The sequence below is a fragment of the Drosophila biarmipes genome, chromosome 3R (assembly GCF_025231255.1).
Source record: "Drosophila biarmipes strain raj3 chromosome 3R, RU_DBia_V1.1, whole genome shotgun sequence".
Classification (NCBI taxonomy): Eukaryota; Metazoa; Arthropoda; class Insecta; order Diptera; family Drosophilidae; genus Drosophila; species Drosophila biarmipes.
Window position 1 is genome coordinate 1352213 of NC_066616.1, and position 18407 is coordinate 1370619.

General features: G+C 39.3%; 1 long non-coding RNA gene across 4 annotated transcripts in view; it reads right to left on the reverse strand.

The window, feature by feature from the left end:
- Positions 1 to 545: 545 nt before the first annotated feature.
- LOC122818531 (uncharacterized) overlaps positions 546 to 18407 on the reverse strand; it is a 40772-nt gene continuing 22910 nt past the window's right edge. For all 4 annotated transcript variants that reach the window (XR_007764612.1, XR_007764611.1, XR_007764610.1 and 1 more), the window contains exons 3-5: positions 12841 to 13021; positions 6694 to 6874; positions 546 to 704 (exon numbers count right to left, since the gene is read on the reverse strand). This is a non-coding gene — a long non-coding RNA (uncharacterized LOC122818531). The remainder of the gene's footprint in view (positions 705 to 6693; positions 6875 to 12840; positions 13022 to 18407) is intronic.

Consider the following 18407-nt stretch of genomic DNA (forward strand, 5'->3'; position numbering starts at 1 on the left):
AACATTTTCTAGGTCAATCGGTAGGTATTGACGAGACAGATACATTTTAGCAAACAAAATTTTCTGTGACCACCACAGTTTTGGGCGGTTTGTAGGCGTTAGAGTGGGCGTGGAAAATGGACAAATACATTTCAGTTAAAATTTTTGTTCTATCCTAAAAACTGTAGGCGCTACAGATTTTCGAGGATTGTGGGCTGGCACCCCGCTGAAACAAACTTCTGTTCTAGATTTTACAGCTTCCGAGATTTCAGCGTTCATACAGACAGACGGAGATGGCTAGATCGACAAGAATATATTCCATCTACCTGTTACATACTTTCCGACGAATCTAGTATACCCTTTTACTATACAAGTAACGGGTATAATAATTTGTCCTCGAATTTTTATAAGAATTGCGAAAATCTACCACGTCTTCAATTGTAGAGATTTGCACAGCGAATAATGTAAGTGTATGCTAGATTTGCAACTGGTTAGAGTAAGAGCTTATCTTAAACTTAAATAGTCTTAGAAAAAACCCTCTTACAAAGAAAGGTTATCCAATCAAATGGTTGTTTAACGCAATGTAGGTGTTTTTTAATATTCTGAAGCAATTTGAAACTACATTTTCTGTACTCTAATTACAGTAACCCAATAAGCGTAATTTATTCATCAAAATTTGGTGCAGCAGTCTTAGTTTTTGTATAATCCCTCACTGGCGAGTAAAACTGAAACGAAGAAAAAGTGATAATTAATATTAATATTTCTATATATGTATGTATATGTACATTGCGCACAAGTTCAAAAATGTTTAAATTATATGGGGGAAGGGTATGTAGTCATATACACAATGCCAGCCTGTATTTTTCTTAAATCCATTTATTACAATAGATGTCAATTTAAGAAGGTTGGTGGTGGTCGATCTTCGCTTAACAAAACCATGCTGATACGGTGAATAAGCCAGGAACATAAATATTGCAAATAAGAAGTAATAATACGTTCAAATTGCCGACAATTTAGAAATACCTCTATAATTTTTGGCATCCGCATCCAAGTTTCCGAAAAACTGTTTTATTCATCGTTCCGAAAGGAAGGAACATGTTGCATAACATGAAAAATTCCAGTCCTTCGAAATTTTATATTTAACAAAACAAAATCATTAAGGTGATTCTATTTCGATTTAGCTCCGAGTTTTTGTCTTTTTCAGTGATTTTGTGCAAGTGTTCTGTGTGTATTTATTTATAAAGATTGGCCTAACAATTGCGCTAGTAATTTTAAATAGATCTCCCAGTAACCGGGTACGTGTTAATAGTTATTTTAACATTTCTATTAGGTTTGTTTAATCTCTTTGCTTTGTTTGTGTAACGTACGCTCTCTAAACTTGCACCTTTACTCCCTCTCAATCTCCCTCGCTCTATTTTATAACTGTAACCTGCTCTCTATGAACCTGCTGAATTTCTGGTAGACTTTGTCGGTGCTATTTCTGTAACTCTCTATCTGTGTCGCTTGATTTACATTGTATGTGTTCGTGCTGAAAGTTGTTAGTGTCGCACAAGCCACGCTCAGTCGATAGAAATTTTTTCTCTCGTGCTCACTTACGTTCGCTTAATTTTCGCGATCTCGCGCTTTTACTTTTTTGTGTTTTGTGCCTTTGTGATTTTTGAATTTGATCCCAGTGCCAAATTTACTTTGAGGTATTTTCAATATTTTATTTCATTTAATTTTTCTTTTTGTTTTCTTATAATGGCCCTTGTCTGTTCTAAGAAAACTGTACACTTTCGTCTTCAACTTAAGGCCCCTTTATTTTTTGCTAGCTCTGCGATTCGATGATGCGTGTCAAATGTGCAGGAATCACCGGCAGAGTAAAAGATTATATTGATCTTAGCTCTGGTCTTATGTGGTCATGTAGGTCCTGCAAGGAATTGTTGGTTGAGATGAGCGGCTTTATGAAGCAGACTCGAGACAGCCTACTAAATATCTCAGGTGCTTTTAGGCAACTCAATGAGGGGTGCAATACCGTCTGTGCCCAGTTTAACAATAAAAAATAATTAACCGAGTCTCCTAAACGCATAAAAGCCAGGTTTCACGACCTCCGGGATTTAAATCTCCTTCTTGCTGTTCATTTGATTGAGAACGAGATAGTTGACGATGTAGTTCTTTTACAACTTCTCGTCCAAATTTATCTACAATGAAAGGTATCTCTTTTTCGGCTCCCATTTGATTGAGCCAATCACCGTCAACGGAAGTGTTGTGCTTTCTGTATAGCTCGTGTTATCCAAGAATGGCTCAGCTTGAATGATCCGAGCGAGTCGAATAGTTTCCGTCATGAAACTATTTTTAAGTGAACCTGGATTAAATGGGTCGAATCAAAGGTGCGCAGAAGCACGCTTACAGTATTAGGTACCTCAGATGGAAACCAGGTTTTTTCACAGCACGTACAAAACTTAGTCCGTCCTTAATGTAACATAGATATGGTTCCTTCCCCGTACCTCGACCGTCCGTCGCTGGCTTTACCGTTGATCCTCTCGTCCATTCTCCAAAAGTTTTGCTGTATTGAAGATTCCGCCTGTCGATTTTGTGAATCCGACCTATATGTGAGAAGTCGCTTGTCAGCCATTTCCTGAACTTGTTGTTCGCGAAGTCTTCGCTAAAGTCTTGTGGTCCTATGATGCTGTGTATTGGTCATTTACTCCTGTGTCCTAGCAATGAGGTTGTTCCTAGTGATCTTATCAGCAGCGGCGTCTCGTGTGCACTTGATTTGCCTTGACCAATCTCCAGGTAACATGGTCAGGAGTATTTTGCACTTGCTGTCGTCGTCGCTCTTACGAATTCGACCTGCGGGTTGCGTGCGCTGCAGCGTCGCGTGCTCTTTTTGGTCCTCGATTTCCCTCGATCGATCTCTAAATAACATGATTAGCCGTGTTTTGCGACTGCTCTCGTCGTCGCTTCATGGAATGCGACCTGAATATTGCGCGCGCTACAGCGTCCCTATCGCGCTCTGGCTCTCGATTTTTGTCGATTGGCAGTGTTTCTTAATCGTTAGCTGGCTCGAATTCTTTCACATCTTCTTCTCTGAGAGCGAGCGGTGGAATTTGGCGATCGAGCATCTTCTGCCACCTTCAAATTACTTGCACCTTTAAATTACTTGCGGATTTTGAGCACATTGGGATCGGCTTCGTCTAAGCCAGCCTGGAGGTGCTGCTCTTGAGATTATGAATTGGTCGGAATTCTGGTAAATGTTTTTTATGTTTATTCTGCGTCTGCCGCTGCGCGGTCCGAAAAAAAGAGAACAAAACCTAAGAACATATTCTGCCGGCATCCAAATCAAAAGAATGCTGAGTCCCCTGAACTCTCAACGCCAAATAACCCTTGGCTATGCTAGCCTATCTGCAATAGAAACGCCCATGAACCGATTTAAAATCTTGGCACACGCCTATGAGGTTGAGGCGGCTGAATCTACTGACGTCGAGAAAAGGAAGCCAAAGTCTCTATTTATATACGAGAAAAAAGTTCCAATGTTATTGCTATCAAAATTATTAAGCTTATTGGCAAGGATAACTTCGACAAAAAGTTCAAATGAACTTTGAAATCAATTTTAGAATCGCTTTAAAATCAGGATTGGCTACTGCTGCCTCAAAAAGTTCAATTCTGCAATCTGCATACCAAGAACCGGCTTAGTAGCATCAATTTTTGTCGCGTGTGCGAACAACTATGAAAGATATAACGCGAAATCAAAATTTATTGATTCAAATGCTGGTGTCACAACAATCCAAATAATGACTTTCCTACGGATATCTACGTGCTTAGCTTATGCAGTTTTTCAACTCATTCACAGCAGCAGGAGACTACAATACCAATCACACACACTGGGGATCTCGTTTCGTAACTCCAAAGGAAAGTAGCTCTAAAATTCAATTATCAAAGCCAAAATCAAGCTCGACTATATTTCTTCTGGCACAACAACATACCTGCCAGCAGACCCAAAAACTGTGCGACTACCATAAACACTTTTTAAAACTCTGATAAGAGCTCTTCGGATCATTCATCTGATCACTCGCCAGTCCTTTTTATTCTACTCCGACAACCAGAAACATTGTAACAATCACTAAAATTGATTTCACAAAAAACCAGTTGAGTTAAGCACAAGAAGTATATTAGCTCACACATTGAGCTAAGTCCTTAGCTCAGCGATAAATCCGACCTACCCAGCTTTGTTAATTCACTGGAGCTCGAGCTTCAACACCTCAAGATATAAATGCACACTGCAATCAAAAGAAGACAAATCTACAAATCGAACAGCTCGTCCTCGAAAAACGACGCTTACGTCGGGAGTGGCAGTTCCACAGATCGCCATCTGTGGCTCTCAAAATGAGCCAATTGAGTTTCGCCCAAACGAAATCGTTAACATCATCAAAAATCAACTGAATCCGAAAAAACTGTCGGGCTGTAACCACATAACTTCCAAAATGATCATTGAGCTCCCATATCCATCCTTTCAAACGCCATCGCAAAACTTGGCCACTATCCAAAGAGAAGGAAAAAGTCAGCTATAACAATGATAAAAAAAAAGCCGAATAACCCTATAAGCCTATTTTCATGCTTATCTAAACTTTGAAAAATGCGTATTGGCTCGGATAAACACATAACTAAGACTTCAGGAAAGAATCCTATCACATCAATTTGGGATTTGTGAAAAGTACGTAACAATTGAACAGGTCAAACGGATAACATCACAAGAGAACTCACTAGAGTTCAGAAATCACAAGAGAGCTAGAGAACTGTACTGCCTTATTTTTAGATGTCTCACAAGCATTTGATAGTCTGTCAAGATCAAGAATTAAAATGAACCAACAAAAATGCAAGCAAGTTACGATCACCCTGAACTAGCAATACTGTCCGCTGCTTACGTTAAACAACACTCTACTCCCGCAAGCAAACGAAGTGACATATCTAGGAGTACACCTCGACAGAAGACGCACATAGTGCCGACACATTTAAACCAAAAAAAAACACATTTAAAGCTAAAAGCCAGCAGCCTTCGTTGGCTTATTAACGCTCGGTCTCCCCTTAGCCTGCTATATAGCTTGGTACGGTATATGGATGTACGGCTCCCAGTTATGGGGGAATGCCAGCAGTAGCATAGCATAGTCCAGCGGTTTCAGTCGAAGATCTTGACAACAATCACCGGGGCACCGTAAAATCGCAACGAAAAAATACATCGCGAATTAAACATTCTACCAGTCAAAGAAGTGACCACACGGCGAGACGTCAACCAAGGTTAAGCAACCGTTCACGTCTTCGTTGCAATGACTTTTTATTATTTTGTAACACATTTTTTCCCTTTTACCTTATATTTTTTGGTGGATATAACCTTTTGGATGGCGGGAAACTTTCAGGGACAATTTCAAGGTACATCAGGTAAACCGAGTTGATTACCTAATTTAAGGATTGTGTAAAAACTGCCTTATTACCTGTTATCTAGCTTCCTGGCAACCTTTGTTTGGTTATTCCCGTAACATAAAAGAGGAAGAAGAAGTATAGCCCTTCTTACAATTCAACCACCTGTACACCGGTTCCATGTTACTCGAAACCTGACACCACATTTTTCAGCAACATTTTATAGTCGTCATTCTGAACATCATCGTCTAACATATTCTATATCTCAGAGTAAAAGAAAACACGATTAACATCTACAAAACAAAATAGTTCTAAAAATAAATATTTAATTATTTTTCTGATCGTTTTTTTTAATAACTATTTGGTTTTAGTAAATTGAATCCGAAATTCTTGTCAAAAGGACACTGAAGATTTAATTTGTTTCATATTATTTTCCCACCAGTTTTCCGGTCGTTCCTATGGCAGCTATATAATATAGTCGTCCGATTTTGATAAAATTTAATTCGAAATTCAGAACTAGTTCTTATGTCATCAAAGCTGGTCATAAATAAAATTATTAAGCACCATTTCCGACATTCCAAGGACGTGATCTACAAGTAGTCAAAGCCCTTAAAAGAAAAACAGGTGCCTCCCAGATACCCATTACTTAGCTTTAGCAAGATAAATCGAAATTGAGATATATAAGCAGCAAAGCGATAGTGCAAGGCGCCACCTACCGGATATTTCAGTATATATTATTTGGTTGGCAGACAGATTTAAGTGTTTAAATCGTTTGTGGATGTTAGGGTGAGCGTGGCAACATTTTCTAGGTCAATCGGTAGGTATTGACGAGACAGATACATTTTAGCAAACAAAATTTTCTGTGACCACCACAGTTTTGGGCGGTTTGTAGGCGTTAGAGTGGGCGTGGAAAATGGACAAATACATTTCAGTTAAAATTTTTGTTCTATCCTAAAAACTGTAGGCGCTACAGATTTTCGAGGATTGTGGGCTGGCACCCCGCTGAAACAAACTTCTGTTCTAGATTTTACAGCTTCCGAGATTTCAGCGTTCATACAGACAGACGGAGATGGCTAGATCGACAAGAATATATTCCTTCTACCTGTTACATACTTTCCGACGAATCTAGTATACCCTTTTACTATACAAGTAACGGGTATAATAATTTGTCGTCGAATTTTTATAAGAATTGCGAAAATCTACCACGTCTTCAATTGTAGAGATTTGCACAGCGAATAATGTAAGTGTATGCTAGATTTGCAATTGGTTAGAGTAAGAGCTTATCTTAAACTTGAATAGTCTTAGAAAAAACCCTCTTACAAAGAAAGGTTATCCAATCAAATGGTTGTTTAACGCAATGTAGGTGTTTTTTAATATTCTGAAGCAATTTGAAACTACATTTTCTGTACTCTAATTACAGTAACCCAATAAGCGTAATTTATTCATCAAAGTTTGGTGCAGCCCTCTTAGTTTTTGTATAATCCCTCACTGGCGAGTAAAACTGAAACGAAGAAAAAGTGATAATTAATATTAATATTTCTATATATGTATGTATATGTACATTGCGCACAAGTTCAAAAATGTTTAAATTATATGGGGGAAGGGTATGTAGTCATATACACAATGCCAGCCTGTATTTTTCTTAAATCCATTTGTCAATTTAAGAAGGTTGGTGGTGGTCGATCTTCGCTTAACAAAACCATGCTGATACGGTGAATAAGCCAGGAACATAAATGTTGCAAATAAGAAGTAATAATACGTTCAAATTGCCGACAATTTAGAAATACCTCTATAATTTTTGGCATCCGCATCCAAGTTTCCGAAAAACTGTTTTATTCATCGTTCCGAAAGGAAGGAACATGTTGCATAACATGAAAAATTCCAGTCCTTCGAAATTTTATATTTAACAAAACAAAATCATTAAGGTGATTCTATTTCGATTTAGCTCCGAGTTTTTGTCTTTTTCAGTGATTTTGTGCGAGTGTTTATTTATAAAGATTGGCCTAACAATTGCGCTAGTAATTTTAAATAGATCTCCCAGTAACCGGGTACGTGTTAATAGTTATTTTAACATTTCTATTAGATTTGTTTAATCTCTTTGCTTTGTTTGTGTAACGTACGCTCTCTAAACTTGCACCTTTACTCCCTCTCAATCTCCCTCGCTCTATTTTATAACTGTAACCTGCTCTCTATGAACCTGCTGAATTTCTGGTAGACTTTTTCGGTGCTATTTCTGTAACTCTCTATCTGTGTCGCTTGATTTACATTGTATGTGTTCGTGCTGAAAGTTGTTAGTGTCGCACAAGCCACGCTCAGTCGATAGAAATTTTTTCTCTCGTGCTCTCTTACGTTCGCTTAATTTTCGCGATCTCGCGCTTTTACTTTTTTGTGTTTTGTGCCTTTGTGATTTTTGAATTTGATCCCAGTGCCAAATTTACTTTGAGGTATTTTCAATATTTTATTTCATTTAATTTTTCTTTTTGTTTTCTTATAATGGCCCTTGTCTGTTCTAAGAAAACTGTACACTTTCGTCTTCAACTTAAGGCCCCTTTATTTTTTGCTAGCTCTGCGATTCGATGATGCGTGTCAAATGTGCAGGAATCACCGGCAGAGTAAAAGATTATATTGATCTTAGCTCTGGTCTTATGTGGTCATGTAGGTCCTGCAAGGAATTGTTGGTTGAGATGAGCGGCTTTATGAAGCAGACTCGAGACAGCCTACTAAATATCTCAGGTGCTTTTAGGCAACTCAATGAGGGGTGCAATACCGTCTGTGCCCAGTTTAACAATAAAAAATAATTAACCGAGTCTCCTAAACGCATAAAAGCCAGGTTTCACGACCTCCGGGATTTAAATCTCCTTCTTGCTGTTCATTTGATTGAGAACGAGATAGTTGACGATGTAGTTCTTTTACAACTTCTCGTCCAAATTTATCTACAATGAAAGGTATCTCTTTTTCGGCTCCCATTTGATTGAGCCAATCACCGTCAACGGAAGTGTTGTGCTTTCTGTATAGCTCGTGTTATCCAAGAATGGCTCAGCTTGAATGATCCGAGCGAGTCGAATAGTTTCCGTCATGAAACTATTTTTAAGTGAACCTGGATTAAATGGGTCGAATCAAAGGTGCGCAGAAGCACGCTTACAGTATTAGGTACCTCAGATGGAAACCACGTTTTTTCACAGCACGTACAAAACTTAGTCGGTCCTTAATGTAACATAGATATGGTTCCTTCCCCGTACCTCGACCGTCCGTCGCTGGCTTTACCGTTGATCCTCTCGTCCATTCTCCAAAAGTTTTGCTGTATTGAAGATTCCGCCTGTCGATTTTGTGAATCCGACCTATATGTGAGAAGTCGCTTGTCAGCCATTTCCTGAACTTGTTGTTCGCGAAGTCTTCGCTAAAGTCTTGTGGTCCTATGATGCTGTGTATTGGTCATTTACTCCTGTGTCCTAGCAATGAGGTTGTTCCTAGTGATCTTATCAGCAGCGGCGTCTCGTGTGCGCTTGATTTGCCGTGACCAATCTCCAGGTAACATGGTCAGGAGTATTTTGCACTTGCTGTCGTCGTCGCTCTTACGAATTCGACCTGGGGGTTGCGTGCGCTGCAGCGTCGCGTGCTCTTTTTGGTCCTCGATTTCCCTCGATCGATCTCTAAATAACATGATTAGCCGTGTTTTGCGACTGCTCTCGTCGTCGCTTCATGGAATGCGACCTGAATATTGCGCGCGCTACAGCGTCCCTATCGCGCTCTGGTTCTCGATTTTTGTCGATTGGCAGTGTTTCTTAATCGTTAGCTGGCTCGAATTCTTTCACATCTTCTTCTCTGAGAGCGAGCGGTGGAATTTGGCGATCGAGCATCTTCTGCCACCTTCAAATTACTTGCACCTTTAAATTACTTGCGGATTTTGAGCACATTGGGATCGGCTTCGTCTAAGCCAGCCTGGAGGTGCTGCTCTTGAGATTATGAATTTGTCGGAATTCTGGTAAATGTTTTTTATGTTTATTCTGCGTCTGCCGCTGCGCTGTCCGAAAAAAAGAGAACAAAACCTAAGAACATATTCTGCCGGCATCCAAATCAAAAGAATGCTGAGTCCCCTGAACTCTCAACGCCAAATAACCCTTGGCTATGCTAGCCTATCTGCAATAGAAACGCCCATGAACCGATTTAAAATCTTGGCACACGCCTATGAGGTTGAGGCGGCTGAATCTACTGACGTCGAGAAAAGGAAGCCAAAGTCTCTATTTATATACGAGAAAAAAGTTCCAATGTTATTGCTATCAAAATTATTAAGCTTATTGGCAAGGATAACTTCGACAAAAAGTTCAAATGAACTTTGAAATCAATTTTAGAATCGCTTTAAAATCAGGATTGGCTACTGCTGCCTCAAAAAGTTCAATTCTGCAATCTGCATACCAAGAACCGGCTTAGTAGCATCAATTTTTGTCGCGTGTGCGAACAACTATGAAAGATATAACGCGAAATCAAAATTTATTGATTCAAATGCTGGTGTCACAACAATCCAAATAATGACTTTCCTACGGATATCTACGTGCTTAGCTTATGCAGTTTTTCAACTCATTCACAGCAGCAGGAGACTACAATACCAATCACACACACTGGGGATCTCGTTTCGTAACTCCAAAGGAAAGTAGCTCTAAAATTCAATTATCAAAGCCAAAATCAAGCTCGACTATATTTCTTCTGGCACAACAACATACCTGCCAGCAGACCCAAAAACTGTGCGACTACCATAAACACTTTTTAAAACTCTGATAAGAGCTCTTCGGATCATTCATCTGATCACTCGCCAGTCCTTTTTATTCTACTCCGACAACCAGAAACATTGTAACAATCACTAAAATTGATTTCACAAAAAACCAGTTGAGTTAAGCACAAGAAGTATATTAGCTCACACATTGAGCTAAGTCCTTAGCTCAGCGATAAATCCGACCTACCCAGCTTTGTTAATTCACTGGAGCTCGAGCTTCAACACCTCAAGATATAAATGCACACTGCAATCAAAAGAAGACAAATCTACAAATCGAACAGCTCGTCCTCGAAAAACGACGCTTACGTCGGGAGTGGCAGTTCCACAGATCGCCATCTGTGGCTCTCAAAATGAGCCAATTGAGTTTCGCCCAAACGAAATCGTTAACATCATCAAAAATCAACTGAATCCGAAAAAACTGTCGGGCTGTAACCACATAACTTCCAAAATGATCATTGAGCTCCCATATCCATCCTTTCAAACGCCATCGCAAAACTTGGCCACTATCCAAAGAGAAGGAAAAAGTCAGCTATAACAATGATAAAAAAAAGCCGAATAACCCTATAAGCCTATTTTCATGCTTATCTAAACTTTGAAAAATGCGTATTGGCTCGGATAAACACATAACTAAGACTTCAGGAAAGAATCCTATCACATCAATTTGGGATTTGTGAAAAGTACGTAACAATTGAACAGGTCAAACGGATAACATCACAAGAGAACTCACAAGAGTTCAGAAATCACAAGAGAGCTAGAGAACTGTACTGCCTTATTTTTAGATGTCTCACAAGCATTTGATAGTCTGTCAAGATCAAGAATTAAAATGAACCAACAAAAATGCAAGCAAGTTACGATCACCCTGAACTAGCAATACTGTCCGCTGCTTACGTTAAACAACACTCTACTCCCGCAAGCAAACGAAGTGACATATCTAGGAGTACACCTCGACAGAAGACGCACATAGTGCCGACACATTTAAACCAAAAAAAAACACATTTAAAGCTAAAAGCCAGCAGCCTTCGTTGGCTTATTAACGCTCGGTCTCCCCTTAGCCTGCTATATAGCTTGGTACGGTATATGGATGTACGGCTCCCAGTTATGGGGGAATGCCAGCAGTAGCATAGCATAGTCCAGCGGTTTCAGTCGAAGATCTTGACAACAATCACCGGGGCACCGTAAAATCGCAACGAAAAAATACATCGCGAATTAAACATTCTACCAGTCAAAGAAGTGACCACACGGCGAGACGTCAACCAAGGTTAAGCAACCGTTCACGTCTTCGTTGCAATGACTTTTTATTATTTTGTAACACATTTTTTCCCTTTTACCTTATATTTTTTGGTGGATATAACCTTTTGGATGGCGGGAAACTTTCAGGGACAATTTCAAGGTACATCAGGTAAACCGAGTTGATTACCTAATTTAAGGATTGTGTAAAAACTGCCTTATTACCTGTTATCTAGCTTCCTGGCAACCTTTGTTTGGTTATTCCCGTAATATAAAAGAGGAAGAAGAAGTATAGCCCTTCTTACAATTCAACCACCTGTACACCGGTTCCATGTTACTCGAAACCTGACACCACATTTTTCAGCAACATTTTATAGTCGTCATTCTGAACATCATCGTCTAACATATTCTATATCTCAGAGTAAAAGAAAACACGATTAACATCTACAAAACAAAATAGTTCTAAAAATAAATATTTAATTATTTTTCTGATCGTTTTTTTTTAATAACTATTTGGTTTTAGTAAATTGAATCCGAAATTCTTGTCAAAAAGACACTGAAGATTTAATTTGTTTCATATTATTTTCCCACCAGTTTTCCGGTCGTTCCTATGGCAGCTATATAATATAGTCGTCCGATTTTGATAAAATTTAATTCGAAATTCAGAACTAGTTCTTATGTCATCAAAGCTGGTCATAAATAAAATTATTAAGCACCATTTCCGACATTCCAAGGACGTGATCTACAAGTAGTCAAAGCCCTTAAAAGAAAAACAGGTGCCTCCCAGATACCCATTACTTAGCTTTAGCAAGATAAATCGAAATTGAGATATATAAGCAGCAAAGCGATAGTGCAAGGCGCCACCTACCGGATATTTCAGTATATATTATTTGGTTGGCAGACAGATTTAAGTGTTTAAATCGTTTGTGGATGTTAGGGTGAGCGTGGCAACATTTTCTAGGTCAATCGGTAGGTATTGACGAGACAGATACATTTTAGCAAACAAAATTTTCTGTGACCACCACAGTTTTGGGCGGTTTGTAGGCGTTAGAGTGGGCGTGGAAAATGGACAAATACATTTCAGTTAAAATTTTTGTTCTATCCTAAAAACTGTAGGCGCTACAGATTTTCGAGGATTGTGGGCTGGCACCCCGCTGAAACAAACTTCTGTTCTAGATTTTACAGCTTCCGAGATTTCAGCGTTCATACAGACAGACGGAGATGGCTAGATCGACAAGAATATATTCCTTCTACCTGTTACATACTTTCCGACGAATCTAGTATACCCTTTTACTATACAAGTAACGGGTATAATAATTTGTCGTCGAATTTTTATAAGAATTGCGAAAATCTACCACGTCTTCAATTGTAGAGATTTGCACAGCGAATAATGTAAGTGTATGCTAGATTTGCAATTGGTTAGAGTAAGAGCTTATCTTAAACTTGAATAGTCTTAGAAAAAACCCTCTTACAAAGAAAGGTTATCCAATCAAATGGTTGTTTAACGCAATGTAGGTGTTTTTTAATATTCTGAAGCAATTTGAAACTACATTTTCTGTACTCTAATTACAGTAACCCAATAAGCGTAATTTATTCATCAAAGTTTGGTGCAGCCCTCTTAGTTTTTGTATAATCCCTCACTGGCGAGTAAAACTGAAACGAAGAAAAAGTGATAATTAATATTAATATTTCTATATATGTATGTATATGTACATTGCGCACAAGTTCAAAAATGTTTAAATTATATGGGGGAAGGGTATGTAGTCATATACACAATGCCAGCCTGTATTTTTCTTAAATCCATTTGTCAATTTAAGAAGGTTGGTGGTGGTCGATCTTCGCTTAACAAAACCATGCTGATACGGTGAATAAGCCAGGAACATAAATGTTGCAAATAAGAAGTAATAATACGTTCAAATTGCCGACAATTTAGAAATACCTCTATAATTTTTGGCATCCGCATCCAAGTTTCCGAAAAACTGTTTTATTCATCGTTCCGAAAGGAAGGAACATGTTGCATAACATGAAAAATTCCAGTCCTTCGAAATTTTATATTTAACAAAACAAAATCATTAAGGTGATTCTATTTCGATTTAGCTCCGAGTTTTTGTCTTTTTCAGTGATTTTGTGCGAGTGTTTATTTATAAAGATTGGCCTAACAATTGCGCTAGTAATTTTAAATAGATCTCCCAGTAACCGGGTACGTGTTAATAGTTATTTTAACATTTCTATTAGATTTGTTTAATCTCTTTGCTTTGTTTGTGTAACGTACGCTCTCTAAACTTGCACCTTTACTCCCTCTCAATCTCCCTCGCTCTATTTTATAACTGTAACCTGCTCTCTATGAACCTGCTGAATTTCTGGTAGACTTTTTCGGTGCTATTTCTGTAACTCTCTATCTGTGTCGCTTGATTTACATTGTATGTGTTCGTGCTGAAAGTTGTTAGTGTCGCACAAGCCACGCTCAGTCGATAGAAATTTTTTCTCTCGTGCTCTCTTACGTTCGCTTAATTTTCGCGATCTCGCGCTTTTACTTTTTTGTGTTTTGTGCCTTTGTGATTTTTGAATTTGATCCCAGTGCCAAATTTACTTTGAGGTATTTTCAATATTTTATTTCATTTAATTTTTCTTTTTGTTTTCTTATAATGGCCCTTGTCTGTTCTAAGAAAACTGTACACTTTCGTCTTCAACTTAAGGCCCCTTTATTTTTTGCTAGCTCTGCGATTCGATGATGCGTGTCAAATGTGCAGGAATCACCGGCAGAGTAAAAGATTATATTGATCTTAGCTCTGGTCTTATGTGGTCATGTAGGTCCTGCAAGGAATTGTTGGTTGAGATGAGCGGCTTTATGAAGCAGACTCGAGACAGCCTACTAAATATCTCAGGTGCTTTTAGGCAACTCAATGAGGGGTGCAATACCGTCTGTGCCCAGTTTAACAATAAAAAATAATTAACCGAGTCTCCTAAACGCATAAAAGCCAGGTTTCACGACCTCCGGGATTTAAATCTCCTTCTTGCTGTTCATTTGATTGAGAACGAGATAGTTGACGATGTAGTTCTTTTACAACTTCTCGTCCAAATTTATCTACAATGAAAGGTATCTCTTTTTCGGCTCCCATTTGATTGAGCCAATCACCGTCAACGGAAGTGTTGTGCTTTCTGTATAGCTCGTGTTATCCAAGAATGGCTCAGCTTGAATGATCCGAGCGAGTCGAATAGTTTCCGTCATGAAACTATTTTTAAGTGAACCTGGATTAAATGGGTCGAATCAAAGGTGCGCAGAAGCACGCTTACAGTATTAGGTACCTCAGATGGAAACCACGTTTTTTCACAGCACGTACAAAACTTAGTCGGTCCTTAATGTAACATAGATATGGTTCCTTCCCCGTACCTCGACCGTCCGTCGCTGGCTTTACCGTTGATCCTCTCGTCCATTCTCCAAAAGTTTTGCTGTATTGAAGATTCCGCCTGTCGATTTTGTGAATCCGACCTATATGTGAGAAGTCGCTTGTCAGCCATTTCCTGAACTTGTTGTTCGCGAAGTCTTCGCTAAAGTCTTGTGGTCCTATGATGCTGTGTATTGGTCATTTACTCCTGTGTCCTAGCAATGAGGTTGTTCCTAGTGATCTTATCAGCAGCGGCGTCTCGTGTGCGCTTGATTTGCCGTGACCAATCTCCAGGTAACATGGTCAGGAGTATTTTGCACTTGCTGTCGTCGTCGCTCTTACGAATTCGACCTGGGGGTTGCGTGCGCTGCAGCGTCGCGTGCTCTTTTTGGTCCTCGATTTCCCTCGATCGATCTCTAAATAACATGATTAGCCGTGTTTTGCGACTGCTCTCGTCGTCGCTTCATGGAATGCGACCTGAATATTGCGCGCGCTACAGCGTCCCTATCGCGCTCTGGTTCTCGATTTTTGTCGATTGGCAGTGTTTCTTAATCGTTAGCTGGCTCGAATTCTTTCACATCTTCTTCTCTGAGAGCGAGCGGTGGAATTTGGCGATCGAGCATCTTCTGCCACCTTCAAATTACTTGCACCTTTAAATTACTTGCGGATTTTGAGCACATTGGGATCGGCTTCGTCTAAGCCAGCCTGGAGGTGCTGCTCTTGAGATTATGAATTTGTCGGAATTCTGGTAAATGTTTTTTATGTTTATTCTGCGTCTGCCGCTGCGCTGTCCGAAAAAAAGAGAACAAAACCTAAGAACATATTCTGCCGGCATCCAAATCAAAAGAATGCTGAGTCCCCTGAACTCTCAACGCCAAATAACCCTTGGCTATGCTAGCCTATCTGCAATAGAAACGCCCATGAACCGATTTAAAATCTTGGCACACGCCTATGAGGTTGAGGCGGCTGAATCTACTGACGTCGAGAAAAGGAAGCCAAAGTCTCTATTTATATACGAGAAAAAAGTTCCAATGTTATTGCTATCAAAATTATTAAGCTTATTGGCAAGGATAACTTCGACAAAAAGTTCAAATGAACTTTGAAATCAATTTTAGAATCGCTTTAAAATCAGGATTGGCTACTGCTGCCTCAAAAAGTTCAATTCTGCAATCTGCATACCAAGAACCGGCTTAGTAGCATCAATTTTTGTCGCTTGTGCGAACAACTATGAAAGATATAACGCGAAATCAAAATTTATTGATTCAAATGCTGGTGTCACAACAATCCAAATAATGACTTTCCTACGGATATCTACGTGCTTAGCTTATGCAGTTTTTCAACTCATTAGGAGCCCACTTCGCAGCAGCAGGAGACTACAATACCAATCACACACACTGGGGATCTCGTTTCGTAACTCCAAAGGAAAGTAGCTCTAAAATTCAATTATCAAAGCCAAAATCAAGCTCGACTATATTTCTTCTGGCACAACAACATACCTGCCAGCAGACCCAAAAACTGTGCGACTACCATAAACACTTTTTAAAACTCTGATAAGAGCTCTTCGGATCATTCATCTGATCACTCGCCAGTCCTTTTTATTCTACTCCGACAACCAGAAACATTGTAACAATCACTAAAATTGACTTCACAAAAAACCAGTTGAGTTAAGCACAAGAAGTATATAAGCTCACACATTGAGCTAAGTCCTTATCTCAGCGATAAATCCGACCTACCCAGCTTTGTTAATTCACTGGAGCTCGAGCTTCAACACCTCAAGATATAAATGCACCCTGCAATCAAAAGAAGACAAATCTACAAATCGAACAGCTTGTCCTCGAAAAACGACGCTTACGTCGGGAGTGGCAGTTCCACAGATCGCCATCTGTGGCTCTCAAAATGAGCCAATTGAGTTTCGCCCAAACGAAATCGTTAACATCATCAAAAATCAACTGAATCCGAAAAAATTTTCGGGCTGTAACCACATAACTTCAAAAATGATCATTGAGCTCCCATATCCATCCTTTCAAACGCCATCGCAAAACTTGGCCACTATCCAAAGAGAAGGAAAAAGTCTGCTATAGCAATGATAAAAAAAAGCCGAATAACCCTATAAGCCTACTTTCATGCTTATCTAAACTTTGAAAAATGCGTATTGGCTCGGATAAACACATAACTAAGACTTCAGGAAGGAATCCTATCACATCAATTTGGGATTTGTGAAAAGTACGGAACAATTGAGCAGGTCAAACGGATAACATCACAAATTCTGAACGAAAAGCTAGAGAACTGTACTGCCTTATTTTTAGATGTCTCACAAGCATTTGATAGTCTGTCAAGATCAAGAACCAACAAAAATGCAAGCAAGTTACGATCACCCTGAACTAGCAAAACTGTCCGCTGCTTACGTTAAACAACACTGTACTCCCGCAAGCAAACGAAGTGACATATCTAGGAGTACACCTCGACAGAAGACGCACATAGTGCCGACACATTTAAACCAAAAAAAACACATTTAAAGCTAAAAGCCAGCAGCCTTCGTTGGCTTATTAACGCTCGGTCTCCCCTTAGCCTGCTATATAACTTGGTACGGTATATGGATGTACGGCTCCCAGTTATGGGGGAATGCCAGCAGTAGCATAGCATAGTCCAGCGGTTTCAGTCGAAGATCTTGACAACAATCACCGGGGCACCGTAGTACGTTCGCAACGAAAAAATACATCGCGAATTAAACATTCTACCAGTCAAAGAAGTGACCACACGGCGAGACGTCTACCAAGGTTAAGCAACCGTTCACGTCTTCGTTGCAATGACTTTTTATTATTTTGTAACACATTTTTTCCCTTTTACCTTATATTTTTTGGTGGATATAACCTTTTGGATGGCGGAAAACTTTTAGGGACAATTTCAAGGTACATCAGGTAAACCGAGTTGGTCATAAATAAAATTATTAAGCACCATTTCCGACATTCCAAGGACGTGATCTACAAGTAGTCAAAGCCCTTAAAAGAAAAACAGGTGCCTCCCAAATACCCATTACTTAGCTTAAGGAAGATAAATCGAAATTGAGATATATAAGCAGCAAAGCGATAGTGCAAGGCGCCACCTACCGGATATTTCAGTATATATTATTTGGTTGGCAGGCAGATTTAAGTGTTTACATCGTTTGTGGATGTTAGGGTGGGCGTGGCAACATTTTCTAGGTCAATCGATAGGTATTGACGAGACAGATACATTTTAGCAAACAAAATTTTCTGTGACCACCACAGTTTTGGGCGGTTTGTAGGCATTAGAGTGGGCGTGGAAAATGGACAAATACATTTCAGTTAAAATTTCTGTTCTATCCTAAAAACTGTAGGCGCTACAGATTTTCGAGGATTGTGGGCTGGCACCCCGCTGAAACAAACTTCTGTTCTAGATTTTACAGCTTCCGAGATTTCAGCGTTCATACAGACAGACGTACAGACGGAGATGGCTAGATCGACAAGAATATATGCCTAATATGAGGTCAGTAATGTTTCCTTCTACCTGTTGCATACTTTCCGACGAATCTAGTATACCCTTTTACTATACAAGTAACGGGTATAATAATTTGTCCTCGAATTTTTATAAGAATTGCGAAAATCTACCACGTCTTCTAATAAGCTGGAAATTTT